This window comes from Adiantum capillus-veneris, chromosome 9 (genome assembly GCF_014529385.1).
Source record: "Adiantum capillus-veneris isolate H3 chromosome 9, ASM1452938v2, whole genome shotgun sequence".
In the NCBI taxonomy this organism is placed as follows: domain Eukaryota; kingdom Viridiplantae; phylum Streptophyta; class Polypodiopsida; order Polypodiales; family Pteridaceae; genus Adiantum; species Adiantum capillus-veneris.
The window spans coordinates 105,391,177-105,411,027 of NC_140939.1; positions in this window are offsets into that span (position 1 = coordinate 105,391,177).

Sequence of the window (19,851 nt, forward strand, 5' to 3'; positions counted from 1 at the left end):
ACAAGAAACAAAAAAACGATCATTTGTTCTAACTGGGAATGTGTGTGCAGTGAAAGTTCAATCCTTAGAGATCAAGCTCTATTACCAATTGAGTTGCAGGAGCAAGTAGTAAGGCGTCTCCCTCATAACAAGAGGGTGGTGAAGTTAAGACGGAAGGTCCTACGCGTGGATTCCATTTTCCTCTTGTTGTTGGGCACTAAGGAAGACCGCGCATTCATCCAACTAGTGTGTGCCCTAAGATTGGTAAATAGAGTGAAATTTGGCATTTGGCGAGTGCATTTCACCATTGAGGAAGACTCTTCAGGAAACTTGCGGCCAGAGTTCATGCTTCATAGACTCACATTTGGTGAATTTTTCCCTCATTTGCGTCTTATTAATAGTCTTCCTTTCGCTTTCAACAAAGGAGATAGGGAGCTATTCAGAGCTTGTCTTAATAAAGAGAGCATAGAGAAGATTGCAAATTTGTATAAATTCTCATCCTTCTCTACTTTCTATGACACTTTGTTCATAGAGACATTGTAAATCTCTTTATGCTTTTGAATGATTTAACCATAATCCTAAGGAGTTTTTGTCCAGGAATTTTGTAGCACAAGTGGATTCTTTAAATCTTGCAAACTTGATTGGACTTGATGAGGATGTTCTTTATGAAATTGTGAGAAGGTTGCCTCACTCCGACTGTGTGGAACTCGAAGGAAAGGAGCTCCTAGTCAATTGCTACTTTCTCACGGCCTTCGACGAACATGAAGATCTAGTTTTTATACAAACCTCTTGTGCGTTGGGAATTGTAGAGCAAGTGCAATTTATCACTTGGGACGTGGTTGCTCTTTTGGATCCAGAAAATGAAGTTCTAGAGATTTCTGTTTATCGCCTTAGCTTTGAAGAATTTCAACCCTTCTTAGAGCTCATCAATAGTCTACCTTTTTGCTTTGATCAAACAAATCGAGACCTCATTGAATCTTGGATAGCTGAAGAAGAAAACCTAGAGTGGTATTTTCTTACTTCTTCATTTGCAGGCGAGTGGTTCTAAATCTCTATTGTATCCCTTATTGTAACTCGTGTTGTAATCTTTCCTAATAATGGAGAGCCAACGCCAAATGTCTGGATATCCTCTTTTCTTTGGAGAACCTGGAGAGGATGCAGAATTATTTTTAGCAAATTTCAAGATGTCTTGCCGTATCAAGAGGATAGTAACCGATCAAGAACGTGTAGAAATGTTTGAGGTGGTCCTTAGGAAAGATGCTAGTACTTGGTTTGACTCTTTGCCTGAGGAAGTTAAGGGGAATTACACAGAAGTTTTGAATCGTTTTAAGAGATACTTCTTTGATCCCCAAAACACTCAAAAACTATGGCAAGACATTGTTTCTCATAAGCAAAAAGACTTAGATGACTACTACTTGTACAAGCAAGAGTTTCTACGTCTTTGGGCTCTATGGATATGAAATGTTGCTAACCCTGGTGATGGTGCAGAATTTTTAAAGAAGGAGAGGTTCATAGCCGGACTCTTTCCTGACCTTAAGGTAAAAGTTGAGGCGGGTGCACCTGCTACCTTTGATGCAGCTGAAACTAGGGCTGCTGAGAAATATAGGAAACTCAAGTGCTTAAGGGGAGAGGTTCCAATAGAAGGTCGTAGACCCAAAGGTAAGTCACAAGCATCAACATCGAGGGAGCTTCCTGAGGTAACGGCGGAAGTAATTGAGAAGTTAAACGAATCTTTAAGCAGCCTGTCAATTCACCTTGCACAAGCTGTAGGTCCAAAGGGACAAGCAAAGAAGTCTGAAGAGCGAGATCCACGACCTAGGAGAGTCTTGCAATGTTGGAATTGCGGAGAGTCTGGACATGGGATGTATAATTGTCCTTGGCCCCGTGGGGAGCCAGGGAGACCTAACTTGAATTACCCAGTTATGAATGCAGGTGAAGGAGCTGGTCAACAACCAAGGCTTCTGCAAAGACCAAATGGACCAAGACCACCTCCACAAGGGGTAGAAGGAGTTCCACCTTTGCCAGATCCAAATGTGCATGTGGTAGAGGTGACAAACTCAAATGAGGTTGACATGGAAGCAAATGGCATTAAGCGTGGCCGAGGAAAAGGTAAAGAGAAAGAGGGTGTCCCATCACAGAGTGACCATGGACAAGGCAAGAAGGCAAAGGAGACCAAGGAAGCTAAGAGGACTCGACGTCGTATCAATCTCCAAGACTTCCCTCTTGGACATGGTATGGCTCCATACAACCTGTTGGAAGACATGCGAGGTAAGGGTCCTGATATCTCATGGCCTCAGTTTCTTGCATTATGCCCACAAGTTAGGAGGGATTTAACAAAGGCAGTTAGCACTAGGAGAAAGGTAAAAGATAGTTTTCCTGTTGTAAAAATTGCACATGCTGAAATGAATGAGGATATTACACCTGTGCTAGATTGTTACATAAAAGGAAGATTGGTTAGGAAAGGTCTAGTGGATGGGGGTGCACAAATTTGCATTATGACAGAAGGGCTCATGCAAAGACTAGGCATGCACATCCATGAGACACCTGAAATCAAAGTGAAAATGGCAAACAATAGCAAGGCTAGGTGCGTAGGCATTTGTAAAAATGTTTTTGTGGAGGCCTTTGGCATTTAGAAGACAGTGGATTTCTATGTCATGTCTACCAAGGGGAATGGTTACCCATTTATCCTAGGAAGACCATGGCTAATGAAAATGCGAGCTCTGCAGGATTGGGAGAGTGGGAAATTAATTTGCAAGAATGACAACCATAAGAAGGTTGTCTTTGACATGAAGGAGCAACGCCAAGAGGAGCTCCATGAAGAATCATCTCAAAGTGAGACGGAAGAAAGTTGGACCGATAGCACTTCAAAAGAAGAAAGTAGCGGCAGCATTACTGAAGAGGAGTCTTCCATCAAAGTCATGGGGGTAAGGTTTAAGCCAAGCAACCAAGAGACCTCTTGTCAAGGCTTGGAGGAGGTAGGTCCTCAAGAGAGCCAAAAGGTGGAAGATGAAGGAATGTTAGAAGGTATGTTGTCTACAACACTTACAAAGGATGAAAGAGGGGAGTTCAAATGTGTGCTAAGGAAATTTCCGAGGCTTTTTGCTAAAGACTACACCGATGTGCGTGGAGTAGATGTTGTTCAACACAAGATTGAGTTGAAGCCAGAGGCCACACCTAAGGCTCAAAATCTACGAAGGCTAGGAGTCATTAAGGAGCAGGCTCTACTCAAGGAGGTAAGAAAGCTTCTAGCAGCAGGTTTCATTTATCCAGTGGAGAATTCAGAGTGGGTCTCTCCCGTTGTTGTCACTCCTAAGAAAAACGGCAACTGGAGGGTGTGTGTGGATTATCGTCCACTTAATGAGGCAACAAAAAGAGATCACTTTCCCCTCCCATTTTAGGATGAGATACTAAATGAGGTAGCTGGTCATGAGAAGTACACTGTGTGCGATGGTTACTCAGGTTACTTTCAAATAGGGATTGCATTGGAGGATCAATTGAAAACAACCTTTATCACTCCTTGGGGTTGTTATGCTTTTAGAGTCATGCCATTTGGTCTGACAAATGCTCCTGCAACATTCCAACGTTTCATGAATATGGTGTTTCAAGCATTCTTTGGAAAGTCAATTAGGGTGTTCATTGATGATTTCTGTATTTATAGCTCAAAATCATTGCATCTACAAAGGGTAGAAGAAGGCTTAAAGAAGCTCTACGACATGGGAGGTCAACTCAACCCCGATAAGTGCCATATAGGTGAGGATGAAGTAATCTTGCTTGGTCATAAAGTTTCTTACAAAGGCATTGAAGTGGATCCTTCAAAGGCAAAGGCTCTTATTGAGCTACCATCACCCAAGAGTCTTAAGGAGGTCATCTCATTCATTCAAAAGGTGAAGTATATGTCACGCTTCATTCACTTAGCCTCGGAGTTGCTTCATCCTTTGCAAAAGTTGACACAACAAGTAGAATTTGCATGGTCTGATGAGCTTGAAGAGTATTTTTGTAACATTAAAGTCATTTTGTCAGAGCTACCAACACTCATGCCTCCTTGTTGGGAGTACACATTCTTTGTTAGCTCTAGTGTTGGAAGGGAAACAATTGGTGTGTGTTGCTACAACAAGATCCCCATAGTACAAAGATGCGACCCATCTACTTTGCTAGTAGGGTCATGAATGCTTTGGAGAGAGACTACACAGAAGCAGAACTCATGATGCTTTCTCTCATGTTTGCGGTGAGAAAGTTTAGATCCTACCTGCTACCAAAACCTTTTGTAATTCTCACTGCAGAGAATTTGTTCCCTTGGGTGTCATCTCAAATGAATCTTAGTACTAGGATCTCAAAGTGGATTATGGAGTTGCAAGAGTTTCAATACTCTTTCAAGGTAGAAGATAGTGTGCGTGCACAATTGGCAGGGATTCTCACTTATAGGGTGCATGAAAAGGAGATTAAGGTGCCTGAAGTAAAGACCCTACCATTGCCACCACCAAAAAGTATTCCTAATGCTTTTACCTTGTTCTTTGATGGAGCTTTTCGTCGAGCCACAGGAAAAGCAGGGGGAGGGCTAGTGTTGCTCAACCCAAGTGGAGAGGTGGTCATGAAAGAGAAGTTCAATCTACCAAGTTCAGCTAGCAACAATGAAGCAGAATTTGACACACTACTTCATGGTTTAAAAATATGCATTGGCCATGGTATACAACGTCTCATGGTAAAAGGGGATGCACTTCTCATTGTTAAGCAGATTTTAGGCATTTGGGCATGCAAAATGAAAGACTAAGGGCCAAAGTTCATGCCATCCGTAGGCTATTTAATCAATTTGAGGAGGTGCAATTATATCATATTCCTAGGAAACAAAATGAAGATGCTGATTTACTTGCACAACAAGCCGTTGCATGTGTAAAGAAAGAAGTGCAGGTCATCATGGTGGCGGCTGCTGTGAAGCAACCGAGGTACCAAGGATTGGAGTCATTGGCTCCCATCATTGGCTACATTTTGGAGGGTGAGTTTCCACCAGACTTCACAAAAGCTCAGAAGAGGAGACTCATGAAGAAGGCAAGCATGTATCTCTTCCTAGAAGGCTCCCTCTATCAAAGAGGGAGGATCAAGTATGCAGAAGAGTACCAACTATTGAGGAAATTCCAGCCATTCTAAAAGGTTTGCATGAAGAAGCATGTGGTGGTCATTTTGCCCAAGAATTAACTGTGAAGAAGATTTTGCTTGCGGGGTATGTTTGGCCAAGTCTGCATGTGGATGTCCAACATTGGTGTAAAAGTTGTCACAATTGTCAGGTAAATGGGAATAGAAGATTGGTTTATGGTCCAAGGCAAATCGTGCTTGCAAATGGACCCTTTGAAAAGTGGGGCATTGATGCTATGGGTCCTCTGCCTAGGACAAAAAATGGTAAACTCTACATTCTAGTGGCTGTAGACTATATGACTAGGTGGGTGGAAGCACAAAGTGTGGCAAAGGTAAATGAGAGGACAGTGAGCAAATTCGTCTACACTCACATTTGTTGTAGATTTGGCACACCTTTGGAGATTGTTTCTGATAATGGTCCAGGGTTTAGAAAGGGATTGCTCACAGAAGTCTGTGAAGAACTTCACATTCTACATCGTCACAGTACACCCTACTATCCCCAATCAAATGGTTTGGTAGAAAAATCTAATGGTGTCATTGCAGGCATCATTAGAAAGATGGTGAAAAACAAGACAAAGTTGTGGGATGACTTCTTGGATGGTGCCTTGTGGGCGTATCGAACCACATATAGGGAAGCCACGGAGTTCACACCATTTCACTTGGTCTATGGTCAAGAGGCTTTACAGCCAATTGAGCTAAACATTCCAACAATGCGACTTCATGGCAAATCAGCACAAGATGATCAAGAAGCATGGATGGATCGACTTCTTACCTTAGCTAAGCTTGAGTGGAAAAGAGAAGCAGCATACGAGTGCTATAAGAGGAAAGCCACACAGACAAAGGAGAAGCTTGACAAGAAACTGAAGGACAAAGGCATCAATGAAGGAGATCTTGTGCTAAGGTATGACAATCGACTCGATAATCGTTTTGATGCCAAATTTGAAACAAGATGGCAGGGGCCATACATAGTCAAGAAGGCTTTCAATTTAAGTTACTATCAACTTATGGACTTGAATGGGAAAGAGCACTCCAGGAAGGTAAACGGCTATCGCTTGAAGCCTTACTTGAGTCGCCTTCTACCAAAGGATCTACCAAAGATCTGTCCAAAGGCAACTGTCTCATGTAAGCATTGTTACATGAAGCATGAGTGTAACTCCAGCCAAAATTCTGAGGGGCCAAACAATGAAAATCTCGTCAAGGACTCTGAAGCACTCTCTTTGGAAAAGATGCTCTATGATGCTACATGAATATACCATCATCATGGGGGAGGGCTAATGATAGCCGTTTTTCGGCTCTCCATAATTGCCATAGTAAGTTACTTCACCCTACCAAATTCACCCAAACGCTATGGCTATCCCTACCATTTCACTGTACATAGGCGTGTGTGAGTTAGGGGGCTTTTCCCATATCTTCTTAAAAACCCTCAGCTAGCTAGTCACTGGGCTAGTTGAGCCAAAAAAATAAAAATAAAGAAAAAAATAAAAGTATATTATGGCCTCTTCGTATGTAAATATTTCTTTGTATATAGGGCCTAAATAAAAGATTTTTTCATAATTATTTTGGTATTTATTAAAATATTTCTACCTAGGTGTATGTTATTTATGCTCTGTACATTGCCTTGCCATTACCACAATTTCTCTTACCATTTTTCATACTCTTTATTCCATATAGAAATATTTTCATGTAAGCTTCTCTTATATTTGGTGTAACTCCACCCCAACAAAAATCCAAAAAAACTAGTTTTATTTATGTGTACATTTTTTCACTATTGTGATTTTTCCCTTCCTACATCTATTTTGTTTTTTTTCTAAAAAATTAGAACACCAAAAATATTTATCTTTTTATGGTAGCCTCATAATGAGAGAGATTTCTTTTGACCCCTTTATATTTTTTCCACTTATATTATTTATATTTGACATGTACATATTTTTTAGACCCCTCAATATTGGATTTTCTTAGTTGTACTATTCACTTATATCATGGTCTCAACAATATCTTCAATTATAGACCTACCAAATAAGGTCAAGGGTAGGTGGCATGCATACATGCACTATGGAGGGCTCACTCTTGGAGGTATTCAAAAGAATCATCCAAAGAAGGACCCCACAAGGACCTTGTGCAGTGGAAAAAAACGGTCTGTTTTGCTGAATTTTTAAAGTTCACTTGCTCTCCGAATTTGAAAAGGTGATACAAACAAAAGTTGTAGCTCGTGGGCTGAACTTTTGCCTCAATGTTTTTCATATTTTTTTGAGCTACGAGCTGTGAGCTATGATTTTATTAGTGGACCCCAGTTTTCTCATGCTATGCAGCCACACTCTCTCTTCCACTTTATCATTTTCCTCTTTCACACACACTTCTCCACTCATCATCCCCACCTCTCTCACCACTCCTCTCTGCACCCTACTCACCTTCTCCTCAACCTTGAAGAATAAGAGAAACCATGGTGAACTCATACCTCCCACACACAATTCCATTCCAAAATTGACCACCTAGTCTCATTTTTCCTCCTCCAATTTACCCATATCTATCAAAAAAACCACAAAATTCAGCCTCTTCTCTTAAAAGACAGCATCATGGTGGTTGATTACTCAGCTTCAATTACCTTGTCTCTCAAGGAAGGTCAAGAGTGGAGAAAAAATGTACCGTCAAAGCTAGTGGACCGTCAACAAGCGTCAAAATTGGCCCTACTCAAGACACTTGGAGCATCAACCTTGTAAGAAATCCACCTTTTCTTACCTCTTAAGAGTTTTTCTTCCTTATTTGTATCCTACATGGATACTCCCATTGTAAATATCCAATTCCATTTGTAAATTAATACTAACTCTACTAACACTAACCCACTATGAAAAGTCCTATCACCTCCATTTCTCTCCTCTCTCTTTCCCCACCAACTTCTTGATAATTCCAAGCAAAAGAAATTAGATAAATTGCTGAAAATCTAACCCAACCATGGTTAGAGGAGTAACCCTAGCCTTCAAAATTGCTATAAAAGGAGGGTGTGGCTAGCACAAAAGGGGGAGCCATAAGCAAGAGCACTATGCTATAGCTTGAGAAGCCAAGCTCAACCTCTCTAGAAGGAGCTCTTGAGTGGAAGCTCATTGTCTTATGCATGTGCATGTGTTGTAATAGGGGATTAGCAAGGGAACTCTATGCCATTGTAAGAGAGAGAGTGATCATTCAATTGAGAGGACGAAATCTATCATTTCTCCTACTAGTGTAAGCCCAACATTTGCTGAATCAAGGAGGGTGGATTTGGACTAAGCTTGGATACTTTGTCTCCCTTCCAACATGAAGTAATGGACAACAATGATGCGTAAGTGTCTTGGTGTTTTTTGTTAAGTTCTTGATAGCTTGTCTCTGGTGTTGTCATCAATCTAGCCATAAATCCCACATACTGTAAGAGGGAGACAGGGTGGAGAGGACTCCCCTGGCCTTAAGACAGTGATTGGGGTGGCTTTTCTTGTGATGTGTTGTGGTGAAATTTACGCAAGCTATGTTGAACAAATACTAATCTCACTTTGATTTGTCATGACAGATTTGTAAGAAGGCATTAGTGCAACAAGCACCCCCTTCCCCCTTCTCTCTCTTTCTTACATATATATATTTATGTTTGCTTGATCATTAACGATACACTTCAAAGCAGCCCGAGCACCATCTTTCTCTCTCTCTTTCTCTCTCTCTCTCTCTCTCTCTCTCTCTCTCTCTCTCTCTCTCTCTCTCTCTCTCTCTCTCTCTCTCTCTCGTGTTTTAGTGTGTGAGAGTGTTCCATTGGTGTTAGGGTTAGTGTAAATTCCTTGCTTGTTTGTGGGTTGCTCTAACGATTCTCCTCTTTTGCCTCCTAGTTCGCTCATAAACTAGGTGGTGCCCCTTGTGTAGTTGGGATTTGGTTGGGGGTTTGTTATTTTGGTTTGTGTTGTGCCCCAACCCCATTGAGCAGCACAGGAGCCTTGAAGGGTGTCTAGAGGTTGCTCTTCTTGTTGCCCGCCCTGGACCGCCTCACAGGTTGTATGGAGCCATTCCATGTCCAAGAGGAAAGTCTTGGAGGTTGATACGACGTCGAGTCCTCTTAGCTTCCTTGGTCTCCTTTGCCTTCTTTTCTCGTCCATGGTCACTTTGTGATGTAACTCCTTCTTTCTCCTTACCTTTCCCTCGGCCACACTTAATGCCATTTGCTTCCATGTCAACCTCTCTTGAATTTGTCACCTCTACCACATGCACGTTTGGGTCTGGCAAAGGTGGAACTCCTTCCACTCCTTATGGAGGTAGTCTTGGTCCATTTGGCCATTGTAGAAGCCTTGGTTGTTTACCAGCTCCTTCTCCTGCATTCATCACTGGGTAATTCAAGTTAGGTCTCCCTGGCTCTCCACGGGGCCAAGGACAATTATACATCCCATGTCTAGACTCTCCGCAATTCCAACATTGCAAGACTCTCCTAGTTCGTGGCTCTCTCTCTTCTGACTTCTTTGCTTGTCCCTTTCGACCTACAGCTTGTGCAAGGTGAATTGACACGCTGCTTAAAGATTCATTTAACTTCTCAATCACTTCAGCCGTTACCTCAGGAAGCTCCCTAGATGTTGATGCTTGTGACTTACCTTTGGGTCTAAGACCTTCTATTGGAACCTCTCCCCTTAAGCACTTGAGTTTCCTATACTTCTCAGCAGCCCTAGTTTCAGCTGCATCAAAAGTAGCAGGTGCACCCGCCTCAACTTTTACCCTAAGGTCAAGAAAGAGTCCGGCTATGAACCTCTCCCTCTTTAAAAATTATGCACCATCACCAGGGTTAGCAACATTTCGTATCCATAGAGCCCAAAGACGTAGAAACTCTTGCTTGTACAAGTAGTAGTCATCTAAGTCTTTTTGCTTATGAGAAACAATGTCTTGCCATAGTTTTTGAGTGTTTTGGGGATCAAAGAAGTATCTCTTAAAACGATTCAAAACTTCTGTGTAATTCCCCTTAACTTCCTCAGGCAAAGAGTCAAACCAAGTACTAACATCTTTCCTAAGGACCACCTCAAACATTTCTACACGTTCTTGATCGATTACTATCCTCTTGATACAGCAAGACATCTTGAAATTTGCTAAAAATAATTCTGCATCCTCTCCAGGCTCTCCAAAGAAAAGAGGATATCCAGACATTTGGCATTGGCTCTCCATTATTATGAAAGATTACAACATGAGTTACAATAAGGGATACAATAGAGATTTAGAACCACTCGCCTGCAAATGAAGAAGTAAGAAAATACCACTCTAGGTTTTCTTCTTCAACTATCCAAGCTTCAATAAGGTCTCGATTTGTTTGATCAAAACAAAAAGGTAGACTATTGATGAGCTCTAAGAAGGGTTGAAATTCTTCAAAGCTAAGGCGATAAACAGAAATCTCTAGAGCTTCATTTTCTGGATCCAAAAGAGCAACCACGTCCCAAGTGATAAATTGCACTTGCTCTACAATTCCCAACGCACAAGCGGTTTGTATAAAAACTAGATCTTCATGCTCGTCGAAGGCCGTGAGAAAGTAGCAATTGACTAGGAGCTCCTTTCCTTCGAGTTCCACGCAGTCGGAGTGAGGCAACCTTCTCACAATTTCATAAAGAACATCCTTCAGGAAGCCTTGGTAGAAGGGATGAGGGTTGGAGAAGGATCCTTTGGTGTGTGCACATTGTATACCATCAAAGGCATCTCTTTTTTCTAGACCACATTACATATGTGAAAAAATGTTACAAGGGAGGGAGTGAGGCAAAATTTGACAGCTTTTAGACAAATCAAGGAATGCAAACACTTCACCCCTCCATTGTAAGGTGCATTGGATCTACTACCGAAGCTCCTTGGATCACAATATTTCCATACTGCAATGGGGATACCGTGGGTGACATGATGTGCCACTTACCATTCGCTGACGGATTGTCCAGACAGCACATGCACAGGCTAAAACACAGCTTGAGATCATTGCCTGCATCAAATCTTCCTGTACAAGAGATAGACACAATGCGGATCAAATAAGTGATTGAACAAATGCCAATTAATGGCGTTGCGACCATCCACTCGATCAGAAGAGTGCAAAGTGACATGCACCCGTTGAACATAATGTTGGGCTTTACTCACGTCAATAAACCCCGTGTTGGCATCATTGATTGGGGGATGATGCTTAGAACGCCAGCTAAGCGCGCATCAATTAACTATCTGCATCCAAGCGCACAATCGGACTCTACAGTTTTGGAGGCAAGAGAGAAAGGGATGCCAAGATGGCTAAGCAACCATGGATTGCTCCAGAACTATATGATCCACGGTGCAAAGATGCATACACAAAATCGAGCGACATTTATAGTTTGCAAGATTTAAAGAATCCACTTGTGCTACAAAATTCCTGGACAAAAACTCCTTAGGATTATGGTTAAATCATTCAAAAGCATAAAGAGATTTACAATGTCTCTATGAACAAAGTGTCATAGAAAGTAGAGAAGGTTCAGATTTTATACAAATTTGCAATCTTCTCTATGCTCTCTTTATTAAGACAAGCTCTGAATAGCTCCCTATCTCCTTTGTTGAAAGCGAAAGGAAGAATATTAATAAGACGCAAATGAGGGAAAAATTCACCAAATGTGAGTCTATGAAGCATGAACTCTGGCCGCAAGTTTCCTGAAGAGTCTTCCTAAATGGTGAAATGCACTCACCAAACGCCAAATTTCACTCTATTTACCAATCTTAGGGCACACACTAGTTGGATGAATGTGTGGTCTTCCTTAGTGCCCAACAACAAGAGGAAAATGGAATCCACGCGTAGGACCTTTCGTCTTAACTTCACCACCCTCTTGTTATGAGGGAGACGCCTTACTACTTGCTCCTGCAACTCAATTGGTAATAGAGCTAGATCTCTAAGGATTGAACTTTCACTGCACACACATTCCCTGTTAGAACAAATGATCTTTTTTTTTGTTTCTTGTAACAACTTGGACAAAGAAAAAACAAACATACACACTATTTTGCCGGGCTGCACTTCATTTTAAAAAAAAATGAACACATGTACATCAAAAGAAGTGTGGTAGTTGATGAGAGGTAGAATGACAGGGTTTGGTGATGCAAGAATTTCTCCTACTCTTTGGGCACCAAACATGAACACCATTCGTTGTTGAAAATTGATCTTTCTACTAATTGCAACGTTTATTCTAATGTGTGGAGTAAAATGAAAGGGAAAAACCTCTATTCCTGGGCCATTATCCATGGCCTATGCATGTCCTAATGCTTAAAATAACACAAAAATATAGACGTCCAAGCTAATATCGTACCTAATGAGAGGCAAAATAAAAGGATTTACCGAAGTGTTTATCTCGGCTAACCTAAGAGGACCTAAAATCCTACGAATTACCCGTTGAAATTGCAACTTAGTACTAACAATTATGTGTATCTTTTGCCTTGCAATGGGAATGAAAGGATCATACAAACTCTCGTGATTCATGCAAACTACTTGACTATGCTAAAAGTTGATCCTACACAAAAACATACACGAGTTGTTTTCCTCAGTGGGGGCACCAATTTGAAGCGGTCCGGGGCGGGCAACAAGAAGAGAAACCTCTAGACACCCTTCAAGGCTCCCGTGCTGCTCAATGGGGCTGGGGCACAACACAACACAAACCAAAACAACAAACCCCCAGCCAAATCCCAACTACACAAGGGGCACCACCTAGTTTAAGAGCGAACTAGGACGCAAAAGAGGAGAATCGTTAGAGCAACCCACAAACAAGCAAGGAATTTACACTAACCCTAACACCAATGGAACACTCTCACACACTAAAACACGAGAGAGAGAGAGAGAGAGGGAGATGGTGCTCGGGCTGCTTTGAAGTGTATCGTTAATGATCAAGCAAACATAAATATATATATGTAAGAAAGAGAGAGAAGGGGGAAGGGGGTTCTTGTTGCACTAATGCCTTCTTACAAATTTGTCATGACCAATCAAAGTGAGATTAGTATTTGTTCAACATAGCCTGAGTAAATTACACCACAACACATCACAAGAAAAAATCCACCCCAATCACTGTCTTAAGGCCAGGGGAGTCCTCTCCACCCTGTCGCCCTCTTACAGCATGTGGGATTTATGGCTAAATTGATAACAATACCCGGAGACAAGCTATCAAGAACTTAAATAAAACACCAAGACACTTACACATCATTATTGTCCATGACTTCACGTTGGAAGGGAGACAAGGTATCCATGCTTAGTCCAAATTCACCCTCCTTGATTCAGCAAATGTTGGGCTTACTCTAGTAGGAGAAATGATAGATTTCCTACTCTCAATTTAATGATCACTCTCTCTTACAATGGCATAGAGTTCCCTTGCTAATCACCCCTAATACAACACATACATATGCCTAATGCCAATGAGATTCCACTCAAGAGCTCCTTGTCAAGAGGTTGATCTTGGCTTCTCAAGCTATAGCATAGTGCTCTTTCTTCTCCCCCCTTTTTGTGCTAGCTACACCCTCCTTTTATAGCAATTTTGAAGGCTAGGGTTACTCCTCTAACCATGGTTGGGTTAGATTTTCAGCAATTTATCTAATTTCTTTTGCTTGGAATTATCAAGAAGTTGGTGGGGAAAGAGAGAGGAGAGAAATGGAGGTGATAGGACTTTTCATAGTGGGTTAGTGTTAGTAGAGTTAGTATTAATTTACAAATGGAATTGGATATTTACAATGGGAGTATCCATGTAGGATACAAATAAGGAAGAAAAACTCTTAAGAGGTAAGAAAAGGTGGATTTGTTACAAGGTTGATGCTCCAAGTGTCTTGAGTAGGTCCAATTTTGACGCTTGTTGACGGTCCACTAGCTTTGACGGTACATTTTTTCTCCACTCTTCACCTTACTTGAGAGACAAGGTAATTGAAGCTGAGTAATCAACCACCATGATGCTGTCTTTTAAGAGAAGAGGCTGAATTTTGTGTTTTTTTTGATAGATATGGATAATTTGGAGGAGGAAAAATGAGACTAGGTGGTCAATTTTGGAATGGAATTGTGTGTGGGAGGTATGAGTTCACCATGGTTTCTCTTATTCTTCAAGGTTGAGGAGAAGGTGAGTAGGGTGTAGGGAGGAGTGGTGAGAGAGGTGGGGATGATGAGTGGAGAAGTGTGTGTGAAAGAGGAAAATGATAAAGTGGAAGAGAGAGTGTGGCTGCATAGCATGGGAAAACTGGGGTCCACTAATAAAATCATAGCTCACAGCTCGTAGCTCAAAAAAATATGAAAAACTTTGAGGAAAAAGTTCAGCCCACGAGCTACAACTTTTGTTTGTATCACCTTTTCAAATTCGGAGAGCAAGTGAACTTTAAAAATTCAGCAAAACCGACCGTTTTTTTCCACTGCACAAGGTCCTTGTGGGGTCCTTCTTTGGATGATTCTTTTGAATACCTCCAAGAGTGAGCCCTCCATAGTGCATGTATGCATACCACCTACCCTTGACCTTATTTGGTAGGTCTATAATTGAAGATATTGTTGAGATCATGATATAAGTGAATAGTACAACTAAGAAAATCAAATATTGAGGGGTCTAAAAAATATGTACATGTCAAATATAAATAATATAAGTGGAAAAAATATAAAGGGATCAAAAGAAATCTCTCTCATTATGAGGCTACCATAAAAAGATAAATATTTTTGGTGTTCTAATTTTTTAGAAAAAAAAAACAAAATAGATGTAGGAAGGGAAAAATCACAATAGTGAAAACATATACACATAAATAAAACTAGTTTTTTTGGATTTTTGTTGGGGTGGAGTTACACCAAATATAAGAGAAGCTTACATGAAAATATTTTTATATGGAATCAAGAGTATGAAAAATGGTAAGAAAAATTATGGTAATGGTGAGGCAATGTACAGAGCATAAATAACACACACCTAGGTAGAAATATTTAAATAAATACCAAAATAATTATGAAAAAAATCTTTTATTTAGGCCCTATATGCAAAGAAATATTTACATACGCATGGGCCATAATATACTTATATTTTTTATTTTATTTTATTTTTTTGGCTCAACTAGCCCAATGACTAGCTAATTGAGGGTTTTATATTTCACTAAGGAGATATGGGAAAAGTCCCCTAACTCACACGCACCTATATACAGTGAAAGGGTGAGGGTAACCACAGTGTTTGAGTGATTTGATAGGGTGAGATAACTCACTATGGCAATTACAGAGAGCCGAAAAAACGGCTATCAACATGTAGATGAACCGTCGGTAATATCCACAATGTCCCATGAAGGCTTGTACCCCTTTGACTGTTGTTGGTCTAGGCAAATTAGCAATGACATGAATCTTTTCAATATCGGTAGCTATGCCATTTTTCGAGACTATATGTCCAAGAATTTTCCCTTGTCTTCCCATGAATGTGCACTTTTCGGAGTTTAAGAAAATCCTGTAAAGTCTACATTTCTCAAATACCTTTGTGAGGTGTTCAAATGATCAGCTTGGATTGATGAATGTACGCATAATTCATCCATGTACACTTCCAAGAATTTCCGAAGATACTCTTTGAAAGCATGGCTCATCAATCTCTGAAATGTGGCTGGAGCATTAGTTAACCCAAACAGCATAACCCGATAGGAAAATATACCCTTCTGTTGCAAAAGCAGTTTTGTGCTGATCTTTTGGGTCAACCAAAAGTTGATTGTATCCCAAAAATCCATCTAAGAAGCTGTAAGCTTCTTTTCCTGCCACTCGTTCTAAAACGTGCTGAGTTATCGGAAGAGGAAAGTTGTCTCTAATGGTAGCTGCATTCACTTTTTTGAGATTAACGCACACTCGTAATTTCCCATTCTTCTTAGGTACTACCATAATTGGGGACACCCAATCAGTGTGTTCAATTTCGTAAATGAATTCAACTTCCTTTAGTTTTTCAATCTCTTCTTTGATCTTTCTGGCAAATGTTTTGTTATAAGTGTATGGTCTCTGTCTACTTGGTTTCGCATCATCTCTCATGGGTATGGTATGTTGGCAGATTTTTGGATCAACGCCCTTGAGATCTTTGTAAGACCAAGCAAAGATATCCTCATATTCCTTTAGCAAACTTAACAAAATCTTTTCTTGATCTTCTGTTAGGTCATGAGCAATGTAAGTCGGCCTAGGCTCTTCTTTTGGTTCAGCCAAGTCTACCCTTTTAGCGTTTTCAGGTCCTTTGTAAGACTCGCTTTGTTTCCGTAGTTCCCTAACAGGTTGTTCGATTATTATCTTCCGATCTTGGAGAGTATACTTTTTGTAATGGGATGGAACATGCATTACATCCTTCCCATCCTCTTCCGTGGTTTCCATTTCGGTGGTGTATATCTCCTTTAGAGCTTTTTTCAACTCTTGATATTTCTTTTTCCACTCAACTTTGGTCATGAGTGGTTTTTTATCCTAATGTTCTTCTTGAGTACCCTTCCTTGTTTTTCTCGATGTCTGAGACATTTTTAAGTTTCCGTTTGAAGGATATCTGCCAGTTATTTTATCCTTGACACAATCTTTAGCATCTATCTGCATTAGGAATTGTGTTTTATTGGAGACTGATGGCATAGGTCGTGCTTTCACAATTTTAGTGTCCCTCTTTCTTCTATACCATTTTTGTCTTCTTGATTTCTGGTTTGGAAAGTCAAAAGACTTTTCCTCCCTTCCCCTTAAGAGTAGTTGAGCTGGTGTATGTTCTTTTTCGGATCCCGAATCTTCGCAGGTAGCTGAGTGTTCATCCAACTCATCAGTTGCATCGTAATAGAGGTCAGAAAAGACTTGTTGAGCTTTCATCAAGTCCTTTATCTCCTCATCCTTATTTTCAATGTTAAGGACAGACATCATTTGGATGGGAATTATGTCGTAGCCATCCTCATCGCAAAATTGAGTAGGCATAGACGTATTCACACATACATCCATTGTTGCTAAGATTTGAGTTCACTCGAATGGTTCGAATAAATGCTCTGGAAAGGGTTCAGGTATGTAGGCTTCGTCTGTACAGTCCCTTTCTAGGATACATTCCTCTCGTCTTAAGCTTTCGTTTTCTGTAGCTCCGCACATCCAAATAGGAGTGTCTTTGTTTAGCCAAGATAGAAGTTTAGTTTCAGCTGAAGAGACTGAATCAAACTGTTGGATGGGTGTTTTCAAGACGTCTCTATAGGTGTGGTCCTTTAGAATGACCCTTGTTATAGATCCCACCTGCTTTAAGTACAGATGGTCGTTTCCCCAATCTTGGATAAGCTATACCTGTCGCATGAAATTAGATTGACCCTTGTTATAGATCCCACCTGCTTTAAGTACAGATAGTCATTTCCCCAATCTTGGATAAGCTATACCTGTCGCATGAAAGGTCTTCCCAATATGATTTCATAGTTGAGTTTTTTTCCAAAGTCTACTATGGCAAAAGTGTGTTGATAATCAATTCCACAAGAGTTGACTATCACTTTTTCTAGTAGCCCTAGCGGTCTTTCAATGTGTCCGTCAGCCAACTGCAATTTCATTCACGTTTGTCTAATGGCTGGTTGTCCCCAGGATTCCCATACTGCTTTAGTGGCTATGGCTATGCCAGCTCCACGATCTAGTATTGCCATGGTTTCAATGTCATTAAATTTCACTAGGAGGGTAGTGTTTCCTTCTTCCCCTTCATAATATTCTCCGACCTTGTTCATAGGAACTGATCGTATCTCTTTGTACTCCGTTTCATTTTTCGAGTTTCCCAGATTCTTAGAGGTTAATTCCGTTATACCCACCTTTTCTAGGGTTTTTTGTAAATCATTCCATAAGTATGGTCCGAGTTTCAACAGTTCTCCCAAGGTAAGAGTGCATTGGATAGGTGTAGACATGATTGAATGAATGTTGTCTACTTCAAGGGTTTGTTTGGCTCTTTTGACTTGAGTGGTTTTTCAAATGATAGACTCATCTTCGTTATCTCCCAAGTAAGAAGGTAATGTTTTTAATGTCATTGGTTTAGATATTCCTGAAGCCTCTGATCCACAATCCTCATACAAGGATTGTATATCCATGTTTATATCAGATGGTAGGTTATCCAACCAGACTTCCTCTATAGGAGCTGACTTTAAAGTTAGGCTCCCATCATTGATCTCCCTTACCTTTTCCCATAAGTGTCCTGGACAGTCTTCCTCCACAAAAGTAATTCCGTCTAAGGCATCTTCACTATCCGGCACCATGAGCTCTGGTTCATTTGTTTCAAGGTGGGGTTTGGCCACCACATCAGATTTTTCTTTTGTTTCTTCTACTGCAAGCTCTTCCGGTTTTGCAACACTTTCAAGCTTGGGTTTTTGTTTATCTAGCATTTCCTGCGTGATTCTTACCAAATTTCGATAAGCTTCCAGCTTAGCTGCTTCCATGTCTGGAGATGGATAGTTTTTCCATTTGTTTTCCATGTTCTCGCCTGCTTTAAGTCCGGCTTGGTAGGCTTCCAAGGCAGCATTGATAGGCTCAAAAATTTTATCAACCAGAATCGATTCCCCAGATTTCATGGTTGTTTCCTTAAATTCACTACCAATTTCTTTCAACTTGTCCTGGGCTAGAATTTTTGCTTTCTCTTCATTTTCAACCCGTTGTTTTTGTTTTCTCATCTCATATCTTTTGCTTCTGTTCCTTTTGATTCTTTGAGAATAAACTTTCGTGTTCTCCAAATTATCAGAGGAAGTGTGTTTCTTTTTCTTTGTCTGGGCTCTAGTGATTACCTTGATTGGAACAATCGGTTCGCTTTCTGATGAGCTACTAGGAATTACTTGGACTACTTGACTACAGTTTTTCCCTTGTTCAAAGGATTCTTAGGACAATCTTTCGGAAAGTGTCCTCCTTTTATGCAACATTGTATGCAATAGGCTCCAATTGGTTTGAGGCTTTTATCAGGCTCTAGACATTTGTTCTTCCAATGGTCATCAACACCACAGTTATGACAGTTTCCTGTTCTGGGCTTCATCATGGGTCTTCCCATAGGAGGTCTGACACTTTGATTAGCTACATAATACATTGGTGTGAGCTCTGGTGGAGCATAAGTCATGGTTTCCTCCATTGGTGGTGGGTGTGGACTATATCAATCGCCCTCTACCATTACTGTAGATGGACTAGGCTCTGCATAGGGTGTAACAGGCACTAATGCTTGTTCATCTATGACTGCTTCTAAGTGCATGTACTTTACAAGCACCGCATTATCTCTTGGATAATTGTTGAGCCAGCAGAGGATCACACCCACATTTTTGCTCACACCCATCATTTTGTAACCATTGATTGTAATAAATGTCTTTCCGACATTAATTTTGATTTGAGCCATTCATTAAGTAACGGGACTCAATTGAGTTTCCAGCTTGTAATCCCGAAGTAATTTCACCTGTTGATGTAAATAATTAGAGATGTTCTCACCTCCAAGGCTGAGGTATATAAGCCAAAGTTTTGTAACCTAAGAGAGATTCAATTATTAATCAAAGTGAGTTTTTGAGCGCCGTGACTGTGTCTGAGAGAGAGAGAGAGAGAGAGGGAGAGAGTCTTATCTTCTTGCTACGCGAGCTACGGGGCCGCCATTGGAGAAGCGACACCGCCATTGTGTTAGCAACGGTGAGAGCTACGCACAGATACCAAGAGTGGGCGCTATCGGCTTCTACGTGTGGTAAGTTCCTACGAGCTTCGGTGTGAGTTTTCTTCCAACTCGTGTGTCACAATAGAGCGTGCAGCATATCTATAGAACCACAACGAGTAGAGCTACACATTAGTACCATTGGGGTCAAGTTTTGATCACCTGTATTTTT